The sequence below is a fragment of the Arachis ipaensis genome, chromosome B9 (genome assembly GCF_059453495.1).
Source record: "Arachis ipaensis isolate K30076 ecotype BB chromosome B9, ASM5945349v1, whole genome shotgun sequence".
NCBI lineage: Eukaryota > Viridiplantae > Streptophyta > Magnoliopsida > Fabales > Fabaceae > Arachis > Arachis ipaensis.
In genome coordinates this window covers 24,723,844-24,748,108 of record NC_142444.1, presented here as the reverse complement: position 1 = coordinate 24,748,108, position 24,265 = coordinate 24,723,844, and the positions used below count along the sequence as shown (strand labels likewise).

General features: G+C 40.8%; 1 non-coding gene across 1 annotated transcript; it reads right to left on the bottom strand.

Annotated features, from left to right (window-relative positions):
• Window positions 1–5,446: 5,446 nt before the first annotated feature.
• LOC148544048 (small nucleolar RNA R71) lies at window positions 5,447–5,554 on the bottom strand. The gene has a single exon (XR_015900674.1). It is a non-coding gene; the product is annotated as a small nucleolar RNA R71 (small nucleolar RNA).
• Window positions 5,555–24,265: the final 18,711 nt, after the last annotated feature.

Below are 24,265 nucleotides of genomic sequence, written 5' to 3'. Positions count from 1 at the left end.
TGTCCCTTGTGGATGTCTACAGAGATATATGCAACACTGAGAAGATCTCGCCCCTTCGTCTGATTAAGCATAAAAGAGGAGGAAGTCGGATAGAGTATTGCAAATACCATCGAGTCTACCGGCACCCTACCAACGAGTGTCACAACCTAAAGAACGTTATAGAAAAGCTAGCCCGAGAAGGAAGACTAGACAGGTTCCTGGCTAACAAAATAGATGAATCAAAGAAAAGAAGAAGGGATAAAGAGATAGGATGAGCTGAACGTCCCCCTCACACCCTTGAGAGGCATGTTCACATGATAAATGGAGGATTCGCAGGAGGAGGGATCTCTAAGTCGTCGCGCAAAAGACACCTTAAGGAGGTGTACCATGTTGGAGGAGGGGACAGGTCGGTCGAGCTCCCCACTATTACCTTCACTCAAGAAGACACCACGGGCATCATCCTGGGGCATAATGACCCCGTGGTTGTTACCATAATACTTGCCAATGCCAACCTCCACCGAACATTAGTCGACCAAGGAAGCTTTGCGGATATACTGTTCAAGTCTGCCTTCGACAAGCTCGGCTTACAAGAAAAAGAACTCAGAGCATATCCAAATAGCCTATTCGGGCTAGGAGATTCCCCAATTCAACCATTAGGGTACATCCCACTACACACAACCTTTGGAAAAGGAACTCGGTCTAGGACGTTAAGCATAGACTACATTGTAGTCGATGTGAGCTCAGCCTACAATGCTCTAATAGGTCGGACAATGCTGAACCAGCTCGCCGCTGTGGTCTCCACTCCACACCTGTGCATGAAGTTCCCCTCTCCGGAAGGGATCGCTACCATAAAGGGAGACCAAAAACTCGCGCGACGCTATTATAACGAAAGTATGAACCTTAAAGGTGATCCAAGAGGAAAGGAAACCAATATTATAGAACTCGGGGGAATTTGAGCTTGCGAAGAACTCTGTCCTCAGCCAGAAGGTGAAACCAAAGAAGTTCAAATTGGAGACACTCAAGACAAAACAACAAGTATATGGGCGAATCTAAGAGAAGACTTAAAGGAACTGCTAATAAAGCTCCTAAAGGATAACTCCGACCTCTTTGCATGGAAGGCCGCCGATATGCCCGGTATTGATCCCAGACTAATGTACCACAAGTTAGCCATATATCCAGGGTCTCGGCCTACAGCAGAAATGTAGGAAACTCGGCCAGAGAAATCGTAAGCTGTAATGGAGCAGGTACAGGCCTTGCTGGAGGCACTGATGAGCGGATAATTTATACGCTTTTTGACATTGTTTTTAGTATATTTTTAGTAGAATCTTGCTACTTTTAGGGATGTTTTCATTAGTTTTTATGATAAATTCACATTTCTGGACTTTACTATGAGTTTGTCTGTTTTTCTGTGATTTCAGGTATTTTCTGGCTGAAATTGAGGGACTTGAGCAAAAATCAGATTCAGAGGTTGAAGAAGGACTGCTGATGCTGTTGGATTCTGACCTCCCTGCACTCAAAGTGGATTTTCTGGAGCTACAGAACTCGAAATGGCGCGCTTCCAATTGCGTTGGAAAGTAGACATCCAGGGCTTTCCATCAATATATAATAGTCCATACTTTGGCCAAGAATTGACGACGTAAACTGGCGTTCAACGTCAGCTTTCTGCCCAAATCTGGCGTCCAGCGCCAGAAAAGGATCCAAAACCAGAGTTGAACGCCCAAACTGGCACAGAAACTGGCGTTCAACTCCACAAATAGCCTCTGCACGTGCAACACTCAAGCTCAGCCCAAACACACACCAAGTGGGCCCAGGAAGTGGATTTATGCATCAATTACTTACTCATGTAAACCCTAGTGACTAGTTTATTATAAATAGGACCTTTTACTAGTCTTTTTGACAATCTTTGGTCTCAGTTTTATTCCATTGTTCATCTTAGGAGACTATTGATCTCGTTTAGGGGGCTGGCCATCTCGGCCATGCCTGGACCTTCACTTATGTATTTTCATACGGTAGAGTTTCTACACTCCATAGATTAAGGTGTGGAGCTCTGCTGTTCCTCAAGGATTAATGCAAAGTACTACTGTTTTCTATTCAAGTCTTCTTATTTCGCTTCTAAGATATCCATTCGCACCCAAGAACGTGATGAAGGTGATGATTATGTGTGACGCTCATCATCCTTCTCCTTTATGAACGCGTGCCTGACAAACACTTCTGTTCTACATGAATTAAGCTAGAATGAGTATCTCTTAGATCTCCTAACCAGAATCTTCGTGGCGTAAGCTAGAATGATGGCGGCATTCAAGAGAATCCAGAAGGTCTAAACCTTGTCTGTGGTATTCTGAGTAGGATTCAATGATTGAATGACTGTGACGAGCTTCAAACTCGCGAGTGCTGGGCGTTAGTGACAGACGCAAAAGGAGGGTGAATCCTATTCCAGCATGATCGGGAACCGACAGATGAATAGCCGTGCCGTGACAGGGTGCGTGAGCATATTATTCACTGAGAGGAGGGGATGTAGCCACTGACAACGGTGATGCCCTTGCATAAAGCCAGCCATGGAAAGGAGTAAGACTGATTGGATGAAGATAGCAGGAAAGCAGAGGTTCAGAGGAACGAAAAGCATCTCCATTCTCTTATCTGAAATTCCTACCAATGATTTACATAAGTATCTCTATCCCTGTTTTACTATATAATATTCGAAAACACCATTATCACTTTATATCTGCCTGACTGAGATTTACAAGGTGACCATAGCTTGCTTCATACCAACAATCTCCGTGGGATTCGACCCTTACTCACGTAAGGTATTACTTGGACGACCCAGTGCACTTGCTGGTTAGTTGTATCGAAGTTGTGACAATTATAAATTAAGATCAAAGCACCAAGCTTTGGAGCCATTACCAGGGATTGTTCGAGCCTGGACATCACAATTTCGTGCACCAAGTTTTTGGCGCCGTTGCCGGGGATTGTTTGAGTTTTCGGCAAGCTTTTGGTCCGGTAACATCAGTGCCAGATTCCCTTTTGATCCGGCAACAGCACCAAGTTTTTGGCGCCGTTGCCGGGGATTGTTCGAGTTTGGACAACTGACGGTTCATCTTGTTGCTCAGATTGGGTAACTTTCTTTTCGTTTTCTTTTCAAAAATTTTTCAAAAAAACAATATTTTCAAAAATCTCTCATCTGTTTTCGAAAAAAAATAAAAATGTTTTCAAAAATTTTATTCAAGATTTTTAAGGATGAATTCTAGTGTTTCATGAAGCATGTAAAGCCTGGCTGGCTGTAAAGCCATGTCTAAATTTATTTGGACTGAGGCTTGCAATTTGTTATCAAGAGCAATATACTCTCGTGTTAAAGGCTGAAGCTTGGCTGGCCATTGGCCATGTCTAGTGTTTTGGACTGGAGCTTTCTTTGAAAGCTTGGCTGGCTAGTGAGCCATGTCTAATTCCTGGACTGAAGCTTTAGACTAAGAATGCAAGATTCCTGGAATTCATATTAAAAATTTTGGAATCCTTATTTTCTTTTTTTATTTATTTTCGAAAAAAAATCCAAAAAAAAAAAATTTAGAAAATCATAAAAATCAAAAATATTTTTCTGTTTCTTGTTTGAGTCTTGAGTCACATCATAAGTTTGGTGTCAATTGCATGTGCATCTTGCATTTTTCGAAAATTTCATGCATTCATAGTGTTCTTCATGATCTTCAAGTTGTTCTTGGTAAGTCTTCTTGTTTGATCTTGATGATTTTTTGTTTTGTGTCTTTTCATGTTTATCATATGCATTCTTGAATTCTTAGTGTCTAAGCATTAAAGAATTCTAAGTTTGGTGTCTTGCATGTTTTCTTTGCATTAAAAGTTTTTCAAAAATATGTTCTTGATGTTCATCATGACATTCAAAGTGTTCTTGGTGTTCATCTTGACATTCATAGCATTCTTGCATGCATTCATTGTTTTGATCTAAAAATTTCATGCATTGCATATTTTTCATGTTTTTCATAAAAATTTCAAAAATCAAAAAAATATCTTCCTCTTTTCTCTCATCAAATTCGAAAATTTGAGTTGACTTTTTCAAAAATTTTTAAAATCAAATTATTTCTCATGAGTCAAATCAAATTTTCAATTTGAAAATCTTATCTTTTTCAAAATCTTTTTTAAAAATCAAATCTTTTTTCAAAATTCTTAGTTATTTTCGAAAATTCCAAAAATATTTTTCAAAAATCTTTTTCTTATTTTTATACCAAATTTTCGAAAATAACAAAACCAATTAATGTTTTGATTCAAAAATTTGAAGTTTGTTACTTGCTTGTTAAGAAAGATTCAAACTTTAAGTTCTAGAATCATATCTTGTGATTTCTTATGAATCAAGTCATTAATTGTGATTTTAAAAATCAAATCTTTTTCAAAACTAATTTTATCATATCTTTTCAAAAATATCTTCTTATCTTATCTTTTTCAAAAATATCTTTTCAAAATATCTTTTCTAACTTCCTAACTTCCTATCTTTTCAAAAGTTGTTTCAACTAACTAACTAACTTTTTGTTTGTTTCTTAACTTTTTCAAAACTACCTAACTAACTCTCTCTCTCTCATTTTCGAAAATGTCTCTCCCCTTTTTCAAAATTTCTTTTTAATTTATTAATTATTTTAATTTTTAAAACTTAATTTTCGAAAATTACTAACAATTTTTCAAAAACCATTTTCAAAAATCACTAACTCCTTTTCAAAAATAATTTTCGAAAATTCCCTCCTTCTCTCTCATCCTATTCTATTTATTCATTCATTAACTAACATCTCTTCCTCATATCATCACCAAATTCGAACCCCCTCTTCTATCTGTGTTCGAATTTCTTCCTCTTGTCTTCCACTCACATAAGGGAACCTCTATACTGTGGTAAAGAGAATCTCTATTATTATTATTTTTCTGTGTCTTCTTCTTTGTCATATGAGCAGGAGCAAGGATAAGAACATTCTTGTGGAAGCAGATCCAGAACCTGAAAGGTCTCTGAAGAGAAAATTAAGAGAAGCTAAAATACAACAATCCAGAGATAACCTTTCAGAAATTTTCGAACAGGCAGAAGAGATGGCAGTCGAAAATAATAATAATGTAAGGAAGATGCTTGGTGACTTTACTGCACCAAATTCCAATTTACATGGAAGAAGCATCTCCATTCCTGCCATTGGAGCAAACAACTTTGAGCTGAAAACCTCAATTAGTTTCTCTGATGCAGCAGAACTGCAAGTTTCATGGACTTCCATCTGAAGATTCTTTTCAGTTCTTAACTGAATTCTTGCAGATATGTGATACTGTTAAGACTAATGGAGTAGATCCTGAAGTCTACAGGCTCATGCTTTTCCCTTTTGCTGTAAGAGACAGAGCTAGATTATGGTTGGATTCTCAACCCAAAGACAGCCTGAACTCTTGGGATAAGCTGGTCACGGCTTTCTTAGCCAAGTACTTTCCTCCTCAAAAGCTGAGCAAGCTTAGAGCTGATGTTCAAACCTTCAGACAGAAAGAAGGTGAATCCCTCTATGAAGCTTGGGAAAGATACAAACAGTTGACCAAAAAGTGTCCTTCTGACATGCTTTCAGAATGGACCATCCTGGATATATTCTATGATGGTTTATCTGAGCTATCAAAGATGTCACTGGACACTTCTGCAGGTGGATCCATTCACCTAAAGAAAACGCCTGCAGAAGCTCAAGAACTCATTGACATGGTTGCTAATAACCAGTTCATGTACACTTCTAAAAGGAATCCTGTGAGTAATGGGACGCCTATGAAGAAGGGAGTTCTTGAGGTTGATACTCTGAATGCCATATTGGCTCAGAATAAAATATTGACTCAGCAAGTCAATATGATCTCTCAGAGTCTGCATGGAATGCAAGCTGCATCCAACAGTACTCAAGAGGCATCTTCTGAAGAAGAAGCCTATAATCCTGAGAACCCTGCAATAGCAGAGGTAAATTACTTAGGTGAACCTTATGGAAACACCTATAACTCAACATGGAGAAATCATCCAAATTTCTCATGGAAGGATCAGAAGCCCCAACAAGGCTTTAATAATGGTGGAAGAAATAGGTTTAGCAATAGCAAGCCTTTTCCATCATCAACTCAGCAACAGACAGAGAACTCTGAACAAAATGCTTCTAATTTAGCAAATCTAGTCTTTGATCTATCTAAGGCCACTGTAAGTTTCATGAATGAAACAAGGTCTTCCATTAGAAGTCTGGAAGCACAAGTGGGCCAGCTGAGTAAAAGGATCACTGAAATCCCTCCTAGTACTCTCCCAAGCAATACAGAAGAGAATCCAAAAGGAGAGTGCAAGGCCATTGACATAAGCGCCATGGCCGAACCTGTGAGGAGAGGAGAGGACGTGAATCCCAAGGAGGAAGACCTCCTGGGACGTCCAGTGATTAATAAGGAGCTTCCCTCTGAGGAACCAAAGGACTCTGAGGCCTATCTAGAGACCATAGAGATCCCATTGAACCTCCTTATGCCCTTCATGAGCGCTGATGAATATTCCTCTTCTGAAGAGAATGAGAATGTTACTGAAGAGCAAACTGCCAAGTTTCTTGGTGCAATCATGAAGCTGAATGCCAAATTATTTGGCATTGATGCTTGGGAAGTTGAACCTCCCTTGTTCATCAATGAACTAAGTGATCTGGATCAACTGACATTGCCTCAGAAGAGACAGGATCCTGGAAAGTTCATAATCCCTTGTACCATAGGCACCATGATCTTTAAGGCTCTGTGTGACCTTGGTTCAAGGATAAACCTCATGCCCCTCTCTGTAATAGAGAAACTGGGAATCTATGGGGTGCAAGCTGCTAAAATCTCACTGGAGATGGCAGACAGCTCAAGAAAACAGGCTTATGGACAAGTAGAAGATGTATTAGTAAAGGTTGAGGGCCTTTACATACCTACTGATTTCATAGTCCTGGACACTGGAAAGGAAGAGGATGAATCCATCATCCTAGGAAGACCTTTCCTGGCCACAGCAAGAGCTGTGATTGATGTTGACAGAGGTGAAATAGTCCTCCAATGGAATGAGGACTCCCTTGTGTTTAAAACTCAAGGATCTCCCTCTGCAACCATGGAGAGGAAGCAGAAAAAGCTTCTCTCCAAGCAGAGTCAACCAGAGCCCCCACAGTCAAACTCTAAGTTTGGTGTTGGGAGGCCACAACCAAACTCTAAGTTTGGTGTTGAACTCCCATATCCAAACTCTAAGTTTGGTGTTGGAGAGTCTCAACAAAGCTCTGCACATCTGTGAGGCTCCATGAGAGCCCACTGTCAAGCTATTGACATTAAAGAAGCGCTTGTTGGGAGGCAACCCAATGTTTATCTAATTCTTATTTTTATTGTTTTTCATGTTTTCTTAGGTGCATGATCATGTGGAGTCACAAAATAAATATAAAAATTGAAAACGGAATCAAAAACAGCAGAAGAAAAATCACACCCTGGAGGAGCATCTGTCTGGCGTTCAGTGCCAGAACAGAGCATGGTTCTGGCGCTGAACGCCCAAAATGGGCAGCTTCTGGGCGCTGAACGCCAGAACAGGCATGGTTCTGGCGTTCAACGCCAGAAATGGCACACAGATGGGCGTTGAACGCCCAAAATGGCCACCAACCTGGCGCTGAACGCCCAGAGTTGGATACAAAGGCATTTTTACATGCCTAATGGGTGCAGGGATGTAAATCCTTGAACACCTCAGGATCTGTGGACCCCACAGGATCCACTCAGGATCTGTGGACCCCACAGGATCCCCACCTACCTCCACTCACCTCTTCTCACCACTCTCTTTCACACAACCCCATAAACACTCTTACCCAAAAACCCTTCACCAATCACCTCAAACTCTCTTTCCCATCACCTCTTCACCACTCACATCCATCCACTCTTCCCAATAAACCTACCTCATAAACTCCACCTACCTTCAAAATTCAAAACCAATTTCCCACCCAAACCCACCCATATAGCCGAACCAATACCCCCCTCCCTTCCCTATATAAAGCCCTCCATTCTTTACCAAATTCACACAACACACCCCTCTACACTCTCCTTAGCCGAAACCACATCTCCCTCTCCCTCTCCATATTTCTTCTTCTTCTTCTTCTATTCTTTTGTTTATTGCTCGAGGGCGAGCAATATTCTAAGTTTGGTGTGGTAAAAGCATAGCTTTTTTTGTTTTTCCATTACCATTGATGGCACCTAAGACCAGAGAATCCTCTAGAAGAGGGAAAGGGAAGATAAAAGCTTCCACATCCGAGTCATGGGAGATGGAAAGGTTCATCTCCAAAGCCCATCAAGACCACTTCTATGATGTTGTGGCCAAGAAGAAGGTGATCCCTGATGTCCCTTTTAAACTCAAAAGAAATGAGTATCCGGAGATCCGACATGAAATTCAAAGAAGAGGTTGGGAAGTTCTAACAAATCCCATCCAACAAGTCGGCATCCTAATGGTTCAAGAGTTCTATGCTAATGCATGGATCACCAAGAACCATGATCAAAGTAAGAACCCGGATCCAAAGAACTATGTTACAATGGTTCAGGGGAAATACTTGGATTTTAGTCCGAAAAATGTGAGGTTGGCGTTCAACTTGCCATACATGGAAGAGAACGCATGCCCCTACACAAGGAGAGTCAACTTTGATCAAAGGTTAGACCAAGTCCTTATGGACATATGTGTAGAAGGAGCTCAATGGAAGATTGAATCCAAAGGCAAGCCGGTTCAACTAAGAAGATTGGACCTCAAGCCTATAGCTAGAGGATGGTTGGAGTTTATTCAATGCTCAATCATTCCCACTAGCAACCGGTCTGAAGTCACTATAGACCGGGCCATCATGATCCATAGCATCATGATTGGAGAAGAGGTGGAAGTTCATGAGATTATACCTCAAGAACTCTACAAGGTGGCTGACAAGTCCTCCACCATGGCAAGGTTAGCCTTTCCTCACCTCATTTGCCATCTATGTTACTCAGCTGGAGCTTTCATAGAAGGAGACATTCCTATTAAGGAAGAAAAGCCTATCACTAAGAAAAAGATGGAGCAAGCAAGAGAGCCCAGTCATGGAGCTCAAGAGGCGCAAGAAGCTCATCACCATGAGATTCCGGAAATGCCTCAAATGCACTTTCCTCCACAAAACTATTGGGAGCACATCAACACCTCCCTAGAAGAATTGAGTTCCAATATGGGACAACTAAGGGTGGAACATCAAGAGCACTCCATCATGCTTCATGAAATAAGAGAAGATCAAAAAGCAATGAGGGAGGAGCAACAAAGACAAGGAAGAGACATAGAAGAGCTCAAGGACATCATTGGTTCCTCAAGAAGGAAACGCCACCATCACTAAGGTGGATTCATTCCTTGTTCTTGCTTTCTCTGTTTTTCGTTTTCTATGTTATGTGCTTATCTATGTTTGTGCCTTCATTACATGATCATTAGTAGTTAGTAACTTTGTCTTAAAGATATGAATGTCCTATGAATCCATCACCTCTCTTAAATGAAAAATGTTTTAATTCAAAAGAACAAGAAGTACATGAGTTCCGAATTTATCCTTGAACTTAGCTTAATTATATTGATGTGGTGACAATGCTTCTTGTTTTCTGAATGTATGCTTGAACAGTGCATATGTCTTTTGAAGTTGTTGTTTAAGAATGTTAAATATGTTGGCTCTTGAAAGAATGATGACTAGGAGACATGTTATTTGATAATCTGAAAAATCATAAAAATGATTCTTGAAGCAAGAAAAAGCAGCAAAGAGCAAAGCTTGCAGAAAAAAAAAAGGGGCGAAAAAAAATAGAAAGAAAAAGCAAGCAGAAAAAGCCAATAACCCTTAAAACCAAAAGGCAAGGGCAAATAAAAAGGATCCCAAGGCTTTGAGCATCAGTGGATAGGAGGGCCTAAAGGAATAAAATCCTGGTCTAAGCGGCTAAACCAAGCTGTCCCTAACCATGTGCTTGTGGCGTGTAGGTGTCAAGTGAAAACTTGAGACTGAGCGGTTAAAGTCAAGGTCCAAAGCAAAAACAAAGAGTGTGCTTAAGAACCCTGGACACCTCTAATTGGGGACTTTAGCAAAGCTGAGTCACAATCTGAAAAGGTTCACCCAATTATGTGTCTGTGGCATTTATGTATCCGGTGGTAATACTGGAAAACAAAGTGCTTAGGGCCACTGCCAAGACTCATAAAGAAGCTGTGTTCAAGAATCATCATACTGAACTAGGAGAGTCAATAACACTATTCGAAATCTGAAGTTCCTATAGATGCCAATCATTCTAAACTTCAATGGATAAAGTGAGATGCCAAAACTATTCAAGAGGCAAAAAGCTATAAGTCCCGCTCATTTGATTGAAACTATGTTTCATTGATAGTTTGAAATTTATAGTATATTCTCTTCTTTTTATCCTATTTGATTTTCAGTTGCTTGGGGACAAGCAACAATTTAAGTTTGGTGTTGTGATGAGCGGATAATTTATACGCTTTTTGACATTGTTTTTAGTATGTTTTTAGTAGAATCTAGCTACTTTTAGGGATGTTTTCATTAGTTTTTATGATAAATTCACATTTCTGGACTTTACTATGAGTTTGTGTGTTTTTCTGTGATTTCAGGTATTTTCTGGCTGAAATTGAGGGACTTGAGCAAAAATCAGATTCAGAGGTTGAAGAAGGACTGCTGATGCTGTTGGATTCTGACCTCCCTGCACTCAAAGTGGATTTTCTGGAGCTACAGAACTCGAAATGGCGCGCTTCCAATTGCGTTGGAAAGTAGACATCCAGGGCTTTCCAGCAATATATAATAGTCCATACTTTGGCCAAGAATGGACGACGTAAACTGGCGTTCAACGCCAGCTTTCTGCCCAAATCTGGCGTCCAGCGCCAGAAAAGGATCCAAAACCAGAGTTGAACGCCCAAACTGGCACAGAAACTGGCGTTCAACTCCACATATGGCCTCTGCACGTGCAACACTCAAGCTCAGCCCAAACACACACCAAGTGGGCCCAGGAAGTGGATTTATGTATCAATTACTTACTCATGTAAACCCTAGTGACTAGTTTATTATAAATAGGACCTTTTACTAGTCTTTTTGACAATCTTTGGTCTCAGTTTTATTCCATTGTTCATCTTAGGAGACTATTGATCTCGTTTAGGGGGGCTGGCCATCTCGGCCATGCCTGGACCTTCACTTATGTATTTTCATACGGTAGAGTTTCTACACTCCATAGATTAAGGTGTGGAGCTCTGTTGTTCCTCAAGGATTAATGCAAAGTACTACTGTTTTCTATTCAAGTCTTCTTATTTCGCTTCTAAGATATCCATTCGCACCCAAGAACGTGATGAAGGTGATGATTATGTGTGACGCTCATCATCCTTCTCTTTTATGAACGCGTGCCTGACAAACACTTCTGTTCTACATGAATTAAGCTAGAATGAGTATCTCTTAAATCTCCTAACCAGAATCTTCGTGGTGTAAGCTAGAATGATGGCGGCATTCAAGAGAATCCGGAAGGTCTAAACCTTGTCTGTAGTATTCTGAGTAGGATTCAATGATTGAATGACTGTGACGAGCTTCAAACTCGCGAGTGCTGGGCGTTAGTGACAGACGCAAAAGGAGGGTGAATCCTATTCCAGCATGATCGGGAACCGACAGATGAATAGCCGTGCCGTGACAGGGTGCGTGAGCATATTATTCACTGAGAGGAGGGGATGTAGCCACTGACAACGGTGATGCCCTTGCATAAAGCCAGCCATGGAAAGGAGTAAGACTGATTGGATGAAGATAGCAGGAAAGCAGAGGTTCAGAGGAACGAAAAGCATCTCCATTCTCTTATCTGAAATTCCTACCAATGATTTACATAAGTATCTCTATCCCTGTTTTACTATATAATATTCGAAAACACCATTATCACTTTATATCTGCCTGACTGAGATTTACAAGGTGACCATAGCTTGCTTCATACCAACAATCTCCGTGGGATTCGACCCTTACTCACGTAAGGTATTACTTGGACGACCCAGTGCACTTGCTGGTTAGTTGTATCGAAGTTGTGACAATTATAAATTAAGATCAAAGCACCAAGCTTTGGAGCCATTACCAGGGATTGTTTGAGCCTGGACATCACAATTTCGTGCACCAGGCACGATTCATAAGGGAGGTAAAATATCCATTGTGGCTGGCCAATGTAGTATTGGTCAAAAAGTCAAATGGAAAATGGCGGATGTGCACTGATTACACCGACCTCAACAAAGTCTGCCCAAAAGATCCTTATCCACTCCCAAACATAGACACACTAGTTGACGCTTCGTCAGGCTATCAATACCTCTCCTTCATGGACGCTTACTCAGGATACAATCAAATCCCAATATATCAACCCGACGAGGAGAAAATATCATTCTTAACCCGAAAAGCAAACTACTGCTACATAGTCATGCCCTTCGGACTCAAGAACGCAGGGGCTACATACCAAAGACTGATGAACAAAGTCTTCGCCAACCACATTGGGAAGCTAATGGAAGTTTATGTCGATGACATGTTGGTAAAGACACAAAGGGAGGAAACGTTGCTATCCGACCTTACTAAGTGTTTAATACCATAAGAAAGCATGGGATGAGACTTAATCCCGCAAAATGCACTTTCGCGGTAGAAGCTGGCAAATTCTTGGGCTTCATACTCACCCAAAGAGGAATTGAAGCAAACCCAGATAAGTGTCAGGCCATACTTTGTATGAAAAGTCCGACCTGTGTCAAAGAGGTCCAGTAGCTTAATGGAAGACTAACGGCTCTGTCTAGGTTCCTAGCTGGATCAGCCTTAAGATCTCTCCCCTTCTATGCAACATTAAGGAAGGGAAAGAGGTTTGAGTGACCCCAAAATGCGAACAAGCATTCCAAGATTTCAAGAAATTTATGGGGCAACCATCCGTCCTTACTCGACCTCGAAAAGGCGAAGAACTCATACTATACCTCGCCGTAGGAAGCCGGACAATAGCTTCAGCACTAGTCAGAGAAGACGAAAGTGGGCAACAACCTATCTACTTCATTAGTAAGGCTCTACAAGGGGCTGAACTAAACTATCAAAAGAAAGAAAAGCTCGCCTACGCCCTCATACTCACTTCTCAACGACTCCGCCCATACTTCCAAGCTCACACCATCAAAGTGCGGACTAACCAGCCCATAAAATGTATTTTATAGAAAACAGATTTAGTTGGAAGAATCCTACAATAGGAAGTTGAATTATCAGAATTCGACCTCAAATATGAAGCTCGGACAGCTATCAAATCCCAGTACCTGGCCGACTTCATCGCAGAGTACACTGACACCCCGGGCACCCCCACAGAGTGGAGCCTTTATATAGATGGTTCCTCGAACAAAACCGGGAGTGGTGCATGCATCATTTTAGAGAGTAATCAGGGAACCCAAATCGTGCTCTCATTAAAGTTTGAGTTTCCCGCTTCAAATAATCAAGCTGAATACGAAGCCTTACTGGCTAGTTTGAAGCTGGCTAGGAAAGTAAGAGCTCAGAAGCTTACCATTTTCAGCGATTCACAGGTAGTTACCTCACAAATAGAAGGGAGCTACCAGGCCAAGGATCCCACTATGAGAAAGTACTTAGGCAAGACCAGAGAACAGCTCGAACAATTCATAGGATATGAGATCCGACATATACCTAGAGAACAAAATGCCCGAGCTGATGCACTTTCAAAACTAGCCAGCACCAAACCAGGGGGCAATAATAGAAGTCTCATCCAAGAAACACTACAAAATCCGTCAACCACGGAAGAGAAAAAGGTCCTAAACATATCAGACCAGGACCATGGGTGGATGACTCCTATAGTCAGCTATCTCAAGTCGGAAATACTTCCCGCAGACAAAAAAGAGGCAAAAAGGCTAGTACGAGAAGCGCAGTATTACACCATAGTACACGACGTCCTATATAGGAGAGGAATCTCTACACCCCTCCTAAAATGCGTCCCGTCCTCCGCTATAAGGGAAGTTCTCAAAGAAGTCCACAGTGGCATGTGCGGCAACCACCTCGGGGCGCGAGCTCTTTCGAAAAAGGTACTCTGAGCTAGATTCTACTGGCCGACCTTGTAAAAGGAAGCAACAGAGTTTGTCAAAACATGCCCCCCATGTCAGAGGCACGCGAACTTTCACACCGCACCGCCCGAAGAACTCTTTTGTGTCACTTTACCCTGGCCATTTGCAAAATGGGGGCTCGACCTCCTCGGACCTTTCCCTCAGGGATCAGGGCAAGTTAAGTTCCTTATTGTGGGAATAGACTATTTCACAAAATGGATTGAGGCAGAACCTTTGGCCACTGCCACCGCCCAAAGAAGTTGGAAATTCTTATACATAAACATTGTCACAAGGTTTGGGGTCCCATACTCCATTACCACAGATAATGACACTCAATTCACTGACACGGGCTTCAGAAATCTGGTAGCTGATTTAAAAATCAAGCACCAGTTCACCTCTGTAGAGCACTCACAAGCTAATGGACAGGCAGAAGCCACCAACAAAGTCATACTGGCCGGGTTAAAACGGAGACTACAGGGTGCCAAAGGAGCTTGGGCCGAAGAGCTCCCGCAAGTCCTATGGGTATACCGGACAACACCACACTCAACCACTGAAGAATTACCATTCCGACTTGCTTACGGAATGGAGGCAATGATTCCCGTGAAAGTAGAAGAAGGATCTCTCAGAATGATCCTCTACAATGAAGATACCAACTCCCAAGCTCAAAGGGAAGAGCTCGACCTACTTCCAGAAGTCCGAGAAAGAGTTCGGATTAGAGAGGAAGCCCTAAAGTGTTGAATGGCTCTGAGGTACAATCAGAAGGTAATTCAGCAAAGCTTCACCACCAATGATCTCATCTTAATCCAAAATAATATCGGAGCAGGTCGGTCAGGAGAAGGGAAGTTAGCAGCTAACTGGAAAGGACCATACCGAGTAGCAGAAGTACTGGAAAAAGGTTACTACAAGGTGTCCGACCTCGAAGGGCGAGAGCTACCAAGGTCATGGCATGCCTGTAGCCTAAGAAGGTACTATAGCTAGATAATAGTAAAGATCATAGATCAAGGCGCACTCTTTTTCCTGGCTAGATTTTTTAATGAGGCGCCAAGCCGAGATCTAAAAAACTGCCCGACCTAAAAAGGTAAGTACTCGTATGTACACACTTTTATTTATGTTTTTATCTCATTATTATTTGAATGAAAATTTGTCAATTCCCTAAAAAGTTTCCTACCAAGACGCATTAACCTAAGCTCATAAAACGCAAAATTCATCACCCGATTATAAAGAGGTCGGCAAGGTGAAGCGATAGAAGTAAGTTAATGCAAGAAGTTATAAAAAGTAACCCATAAAAAGTGACCTGACGAGGTCTAACTAAAAATGGATTACTAAAAATAACTTAAGAAGGCCCGACAGAGAAGTCGGACCAATGAAAGGATCACTGAAAAGGGACAAAAACACCTCGCAAAGGCCAAAGAAAGGTTAAGGAACCAAAGGCCCGAAGTGCTTCGCTGAAAGGTACAAGTCTTGCAAAAAAGACACTACTTAAAAGGCAAAAGCACAAGTCGAAACGGCGCTAAAAAGTCATCCAAATAAACTATAAAAGGTTCCTCATCAGGAACACTACCTAAAAAGTTGTTGGAATATGACTAAAAAGCCCGGGTAACAAGGTCGTACGGGTCGACGTCAGCTAAGAAGGGGCACAGGTACGATCTCAAGAAAAGAAAAAGCCAAAAGGGTTGAAAAACAACTTAAGGCTCAAAAGTGCTTAGCTAAAAGGGTGGAAACTCCGCTCAAAGAAGGCACGATCTCAAAGCAGGGGTACAAAAAGTCATCCGAGACTAAAAGGTTCTATATAAAGAACACTAAAAAGTTATCGGACAAGTCACTAAAAGCCTGGACACCAAGCCGCAAGGATAATTTTGCCCGACTTGATAAAGGGTTGACAAGTACCAACTCAAAGCAAGGCGTGATCCCAAAGGAAAGGGTAGAAAACCCACTCAAAAGAGGTCATACCTAATCTCTATAAAATTTGCAAAGGGTTGCAAAAAGTAAACCCCCAAACGTTCAGCAAAACGAATCCATCAAAGTAAAACATTAAAGACTCAAAGGCCACCTAAAAGGCAGCCCCAGAGTTTAAAGTGTTTATTTTTCAAAACAAAAGTTGCTGAGAAGCAACTAAATGTCAAAAGAGTCAACTACAAGAAACTTACAAAAACATAAACAAAGTCTAAAGTCCACAAGTCGGACTATAACAAGTACACAAGCACAACAAGTTATAAAGGATCCAAATTCTCCCCAGTAGCAACATCCTTAGAAGGAGGAGGAGGAGGCGTGGTCGAGATAGGGGTAGCATTAACAACTCTATCGGGCCCATTCAAAATCTCCACGTCCGGCTCGGCCTTAGGAGGGTCGACCTCTGAAGGAATGGAAGAAGCTGAAGCTGCCGAAGCTTTGGCTGGTGGCACAAGGGGAGGACCTTTATCATCATCATCAGGGGCAGGCACAATCTTGCCATCCTCCACCACATTATCCATGCTGAACAAGGAGAGATCGGCCTCGAGAGCAATAACTCGGACCGGAGCCTTCAGGATCTCAAACATATTGGTCATACTATTCACCATATGTCCCTGAAGCTCGGCATAATCATCTTGGGTAGATTGAAGCCTCTCCTTAGTTTCTAGCAACTCGCTGTAGGTCCGGGTATAGCTCTCCTTATACTTTTTTGCAGCCTCCTCGGCCAAGTTAGTAGCTGCCTCCGCCCTAGTAGCACGCTCCTTCTTTTTCTCCACATCAAGCTCCAACTTGGTAACCCTGGCATCAAGTTCATCCTTCAAACCTTTCACCCTATCAAATTTAACCCGGGAATCCTCTAGGAAAGCCTTGGTAGCATGAACTAGAGACTCCCTGATAACCCGAGACAAGGCCGCGCCAACATTGGCAATTCGAATGTTGTTACTTGTAATAAAATTGAGGTGACGGAGAATTGACACATCATCCAAGGGTATCTTACCATGAGGGGCAATCAGCTCCATGGCAAAAGCCACACCATCAAACTCCTCATTGTTCAGATCATAAACAGTTTTTTGGCACTTGGGTGGTGGGCTAGCAGCATTAGGAGAGGAGGCAGCACCAAAAGTCGCCTGAGATGGATCAGATGGAATTGTCTGAACTCTAGGGGTTGGGATAATCCTTCTCGGGCCCTGAGAATCAGAAGTCAGTTTCTTTGGGAGCACCTAAGAAGACCCTTCCCCCGAGGTCTTCGCCGTCAAGTTTTGGGCAGCACTCGCCTTCTTGGCCTTCCGGAAGGCCTTCATAGAGTCTGAAGATTTCACCATCTCTGAAAAGGAACCAGGAAAACAAGTTACAATAACAAGAAGGGATAAATTCACAAACAATAGAAGAAAATTATCTGGAAGAAGTCGGATGCTACCTAGCTCGGCACGGAGGAATGAGGGATCTCCTAGAAATTTCTTTGTGTCCAGATGAGGAGGTTCCCCCCAGTGCTCCTCTAGAACACCCACAAAGGCTTGTTCTACTTCATCCAAACTCTCCCAAGAATACTTGGGAGTTACTATATCTTTTTGCCAATATAAAAGAAAGGTTGGCTCGTCATTCTCATCTAAAAAGAAAGGGCAGACATCCTCGACAGCTCAGACCTTAAAGTAGTAGTTCTTAAAATCCCGAAAAGACTCATCAAACATAGAAAATACCTTTTTTCCCTTGGGTAGCTCGGAATAAGACCCAATAAGCCTTTTTCTTGGCTACTCCAGGCTTGGCCAACACAAACAGGTAAAGGAAGAGAGATATGGTAGGTTGGACATCTAATTCTTGACACAACAGCTGAAAAATCTTAATGAAGGCCCAAGAGTTCGGATGAAGCTGGGAAGGGGCCACATTACAAGTCCATAAGAGGTCGGATTCAAAAGCAGTAAAAGGGAGGGTGATATTCAGCTGATTAAAGAAATAGTCATAAGCATAGAAGAATGGGCGTTCTCCCTGAGTTAAGGGAGGGAAACTAACCCTCTCCTCAGGGTCGGGCGACAATAGCTCGTAATTCTTTTCATCATCCCTATTGCTACAGATCCTATGGAACCTCCTAAGCTTCTCACAGTACTCTGGATCGGCCACAGTAACACACATCAGGACTATAGAGTCCAGCCAGTCGGCCATGCCAGCAGGGATTTTGGTGGACATCTCGACAATATTCCTATGCATAGGCATATAGCAACTACACCTACAGTAAGAAAAAAAAAAGAAAAAAGGTCACTACCAAACAACTCGGACAGTAAGAGAATAACAAAGAAACAATCAACAAGTTTCAGATATGGCATCAAAAGGGAACCCCAAGGACTCGCAAAGAATAGAGGATCAACACCAAAAGCCCAGGACACCCTTTGGAGGCAACAATAGAGCAACACCCAAAAAAGGAAACGATGCAAAAATAAGAGCCCTAACCCTCTAAAACAAAAGAGAATACAAGGAGTTTCAACCTAAGTGCCAGCATTTCTTCATACAAACAGCAAAGATAAAAAGATTGTAACTATCAACAAACAAGAAGTACACAAGAACTGCCAAAGAAAGTTTCAACCTTTTTCAAATATTCTTCAACAAAGATCGAAACTTTATACGAAAGGAGAGCATATAAGGATGAAAGCAATGAGAACGACGACAAATAAAGCATGTAAAAGAACAGGTAGGAAGTAAAATACCAACCTGAGAAAGAAGGTAAAACAAGCAGTAAACCACACCAAAGGTAGTGAAAGCTCCAAAAATCCAAGAAAGGAGCAACTTTGAGGAGGAAAGAAAGGAAGTCTTCTTCACTGAGCAGAAGAAGTGCATGAATGAATCCAAAAGCAAACTTCAGAAAAAGAAATGAGCGTAAGATCAAAGGATGAAACGAAATAGAAGGGAGAAGGAAACTGAAACGGAAAGCAAAACCTCTTCTTTGATTTCAAACAAAGTGTAAAGAGGGAAAAGAAACGGCAAAACAAAAATGAAAGCCTAATCAATGGGCATTAAAGGCACGTGCATATTCCCAAGAAAGTAACCTCTCTAAGAAATAAACGCGGCAGAGAATCGAAAGCAAAAAATGCTTCTCATTTTAACTCAGCATAAAACTCACAAACGGAAGTACAGCTTAGACCAAGATGCTTGAGCACGACTTTCCCAAAGAGATCAAAGCTCAGAAAGCATGACCTCAAGGAAAGGTCCGAGCTCAAGCAGGGGCATTGTTCATACCCTGGGTCGAGCTAGGCAAGCCGGGTTGGATGAAGACAAAAACGACCGACCTCTTATAAAGGTTGGTCGACACCGACCTTTTCTCAAAGATCTCGGCCAAAATTGCTATAAAGGCCCAAGTAGGCCCAAAGCACAAGATCACAACCCACCTAAAGGCGGCTGGCCAAAGATAAGGGGACTCACCCACAAAAGATAAGATAAGATAACTAACTTATCTCAAGGGAGGTCACTCCACACTACTATAAATACACTGGAGCACCCAGGTATAACTCATACTCTGATTCTACATAAAAAAAATCTACCTAAAGCCCGTGCTATCTTAAGCATCGGAGTCTCTTGTAGACACCACCACCCTCCGGTGATCAAGGATCAGCAACATCTCAAAAGCTCAGCAAGTCGGACACGACAGCTCTGGCCATAACAGCAGATCTCCTCCGAGATCGACCTTCAGTTTCAGGTAACCCTCGAAACAGACAAGCTGGGATTAAAATGACACGCTTAACGTCCGCAAATTGATCTCATACAAACTTTAAAGCTTCAACTTTCCAAACTTCAACTTCTAACGTTTCTGAAATCCCATGATATGCGTTATTTATTAGCTCTATTACACCAACGATAACCCGTTAGTGCTCTCATATACATAAACCATCAGTGTTAAGCCAGCCAAACTTAACACCGTGATGTATGCAATGATAGACTAATAACATTAATCATTAGGCAGTCATGTGCATAAAGTTCTAACTCTTGCCATTCGAACAAGAATTAGTACATGACAGACGTTCAGAGTATGCAACTGAAGCATAGTCAGTCCATTCCTCAGGCTCTACAGGAAAGATTGCTCTGATATGGTAATGTAACATCCTCACTATCAGAATGTCATGCTTCCGGCTGCACCACTCTGATAGCAAGAAGTATTACGATGACTTCATATACTTAATAATATAATAGGAGCCTTTAACTTGAAACCGTACTGCTGATTTCTTTGAAAACCGAAAAAAAAAACTACTTTATTTTGAAAACAAACAAGCATATACCAATATACATAACTTATTACTCTAGTAACTTATACATATTATATACATACAACTCATACAACTCCTATCCCTCTTACAAAATTATAAAATTAATGGCGAGGGAAGAATAATAATAACTAAACTAAAACATCTATATTGCATAAGCTAAACTCAACAACTCTTTATAAGCTTCTTCGTCCATTTCCTGAAAAGAGAATAGGTGAGAACCTAACCACATGGTCTCACCACGGATTTCCAAAATTTGTTATAAGAAGATATTTAATAGGAAAACTGTTTTTCAAAGTTCAAAACTCAAATTATAAAATCCTTAAAAGTCTAAATCTTTCTAAATAATCATTTTAAACGAAGTCTCCAGTTTTTTTTTATAAACATTTGGGCAGCATCTCCTCTAAAATTCAGACTATGCTGAACCAGCTTGATTTTTCATACTTTACTAAATCTCAATCAGAAGCCAATCACGCCATCAACCAACACTATCATCAATTTAACACCAAAACTTAATCTCAATATCACACCAGAACAAACACAGGCAAAACAGATAAGAAAAATACAGGTATAGATAATAGTTACAGCAAGTAGCTCAAATAGCAGTTAAAGACAGTTAAGTAGTTAGGCAAACTAAAACAAATTCAAAACCAAACTAAGCATACAAATACATATGATGAATGCCTATCCTATAGCTGATGATATCATCTGTCGTTTATATAGCCAACCTGACACGTCATGGTAGCTAACCATGGACTGAAACACCCATCGCAGAGCAAGTGGGTTTGAGCTACAACCCCCTTGCTACTACCCGCTCAACCCAGAGCCAGTGGAATAACCACTTCTGCGGTTACAACCCAGGCGGGTGTTTAAAAGCTCAACCTGGAGCAAGTGGAATAATCCACTACTGCTGCTACTACCCAGGAATCACAATCATTGACCTAGAGCAAGCGGGATGAACCACAATCTTTGCAATGCCTAGGAATCTCAAACATACATTCATTCAGTCTAAATCAATCATCATTATCATCAAATCTTAAACATTGACCCAAAGCAAGCGGGACGAATCGCAATCCTTGATACTGCCCAGGTATCTTAATCAAATTCAATTTTATTTTTCACATTCTTTCTCATCATATCTCTTATTACTTTCTTCAAGAACAGTCACCACCACAGCTCCATTCCACTCTCACGGCAACAACAGCGACTTAAATTGTGACATACAATATCCAAGATTCAACCCTATGACATTTACGTCGCCAGAACTTCAGCAACATATAACGAAATATTAATTAAAAGGGTTTTTGAAGCAGAGACACTTACTATACTAAAAAGGAACCAAGGATCGAGCGGCGGCAGCTCCGATGCACTCCATTAGTGGTGGCCTTTGCTGGTGATAGCCCAGACGACGACAACGACGGCAGAACCACCTCGTGACACCTTCTCTCTCTTCTCACACGTTCTCTCTCTCTTTCTCTCTCTCTCTCTCTCTCTCTCTCTCTCTGCGCGTTGGCTCCTCCTCGGCGTGGCTCCATAACAGCTCGCAGCAGCGGTCCGATGGTAATAGCTCCATGGAGGTTCGGCCGCGATGGCGGCGCATACAACGCGAGTTCTTCTCCCTTGGTGCGTCCCTGGTTCGCGTCTCTTCCCTTCGAAGGTGACAGCGTGGCTGACGATGTTGGCTTTATGGACGGCGACTTGGCAGTGGTGGCGGCGGAGTTTCGATAACGACAAGGTAGTGAGCTAGATGGCAGCTGGGTAGCGGCTGGGCGGCGAGTTCAGTGGCGGATCGGCAGCAGTGTGCAACAACAGTTCCCTATCTCTTTTCCCTCCTTCCCCTCTCCTTTCTTCCCTGCTTCTGATCCCTACTTTTCTTTCTTTCTTCGATGGGTAAGGGTTTTTGGGGGAAGGGTGAATGGCAGCTGTTAGGGTTAAATTAGGGTTAGGGTTTTAATTTGGAGATTTTTGGTAGTTTAGGTAATTTTTAATAAGATTAGGAGTAATAGAGTAACTAAAAACAAATTTTGATCCAACGTTAATATTTATAAAAATACTATTTAATTATCAACTTACAAGTTTATTTTCAAATAAATACTCTAATTCAATAATTAGAGATAATCAAATTAATTTTTTTAAATTATAAAATAAAGTTAAAACTTTAATTACTTAAATTAAAGCATATAAAATCGTCTTTATTCACTACAAGAAAAAGCAATATTTGTAACAAAAAAAAGGGGCCGTTGCAGTATGTCCCGTTACAAAAAGTTTTTGTAACAAAAAATGGAACTGTTACAATTCAAAGTGGTATTTTGTAACAAATTTTTCTGATACAAAAAACGAGAAGCGTTACAAAAGTGGTAATAAATTTTGATCTTCAAGGTATTTTTTGTTACAATCTATTTTTTTCTATCATAAAATTTTGTTGCAAAATGTAACTTGATTTTGTAACATTTTTTTTATTTAGTTAAAATAACAAATTAATTATTTTGTAACCATTTTTTTAATACAAATTGCATGCATAATTTACTAAATTATTTTTTAAATTAATTAATATATTAACTATTCTAATAAGCAAGTCTACATTCATATAATATGCAAAACATAAATAATTCAAACATGCCTCATTTAGCTAAAATTATTTTAAAACAAAATAACATTAGTGAGTACATTAATTAGTTCTACAAGTTATATGTCTTAAATAAGTTCAACCAAAAGTTAAAAGTTCTAACATAGATTAGTGAGTAAATAGCCAAAATCGTCCCTGAAAGATACCCTGATCTCTATTTTGGTCTTCGAAAGATAAAGTTAATCAAAATCGTCCCCGAAAGATACATGATTGGTCACGTTAGTCCTTCCGTCAGTTGGATGATGATGTGTCACGTTAAGTGCTACGTGGCATATGATGACGTGGAGGGCTAATGCCACGTGTCACAAGATGATTGGTTGACGTGTCAGATCAGTGATACCTGGCATGCCACGTGTCAGGTCAGTGACACGTGGCATGCCACGTGGCACTTGACATGTAAAAAAGTTATTTATAATCAAAATAGTCCTTGAAAGTTCAGACGTAAGTCATTTTCATCCCTAAAATTTTAAAAATTAATCAAATTAGTCCTTATATAATTTTTTTAATTTTTTCTTGATAATATTAAATTTAAAATATTTTTTGATACTACTAATTTTAATAGTAATGTAATTAACAATAAAAAAATTAGTAATTGTATCTTTTTTTCTTAAAAAATTTTTCAATAAAAATATCTCTCTCCTTTAATTCTTGTTAAAATCTCTCTTATTCTTTTTCTGAGAAGGGAAAACCCCAATATAGAGGTGAAGATTGGAGAAAACATCCTACGAAAAGTTAAAAGTTTTAAGTATCTTGGGTGCATCATACAGGATAATGGAGAGATTGAACAGGATGTAAATCATAGGATCCAAGCAGGTTGGTCAAAATGGCGGAGTGCATCTGGTTTTATATGCGACAAAAAAGTGCCTTTAAAACTTAAAGGTAAATTCTATCGCACCGCTATAAGACCGGCTATGCTGTATGGTACGGAGTGTTGGGCGGCTAAAGGGGAACACGAACACAAGTTGAGTGTGGCAGAGATGAAGATGTTGAGATGGATGAGTGGTCATACGCGATTGGATAAAATAAGGAATGAAGATATAAGGGAGAGAGTTGGAGTAGCACCCATTGTGAAAAGATGGTTGAATCGCGCCTTAGGTAGTTTGGACATGTGAGAAGAAGACCGATAGAACATCCAGTCAGAAGGGTGGATGAGATGGAAGATGGACAAAGGGCGAAAGGCAGAGGAAGACCTAAGAAGACCATCCATGAGGTGGTCAAACGAGAGCTACATGTAAACGGTCTCTCTATATACATGATACATGACAGAGCACAATGGCGTCGTTTGATTCATGTAGCCGACTCCACTTAGTGGGACAAGGCTTTGTTGTTGTTGTTGTTTGTATTACATTTTGCTGGAATATATATATATATATATATATATATATATATACTCAAAATTGAAATGTA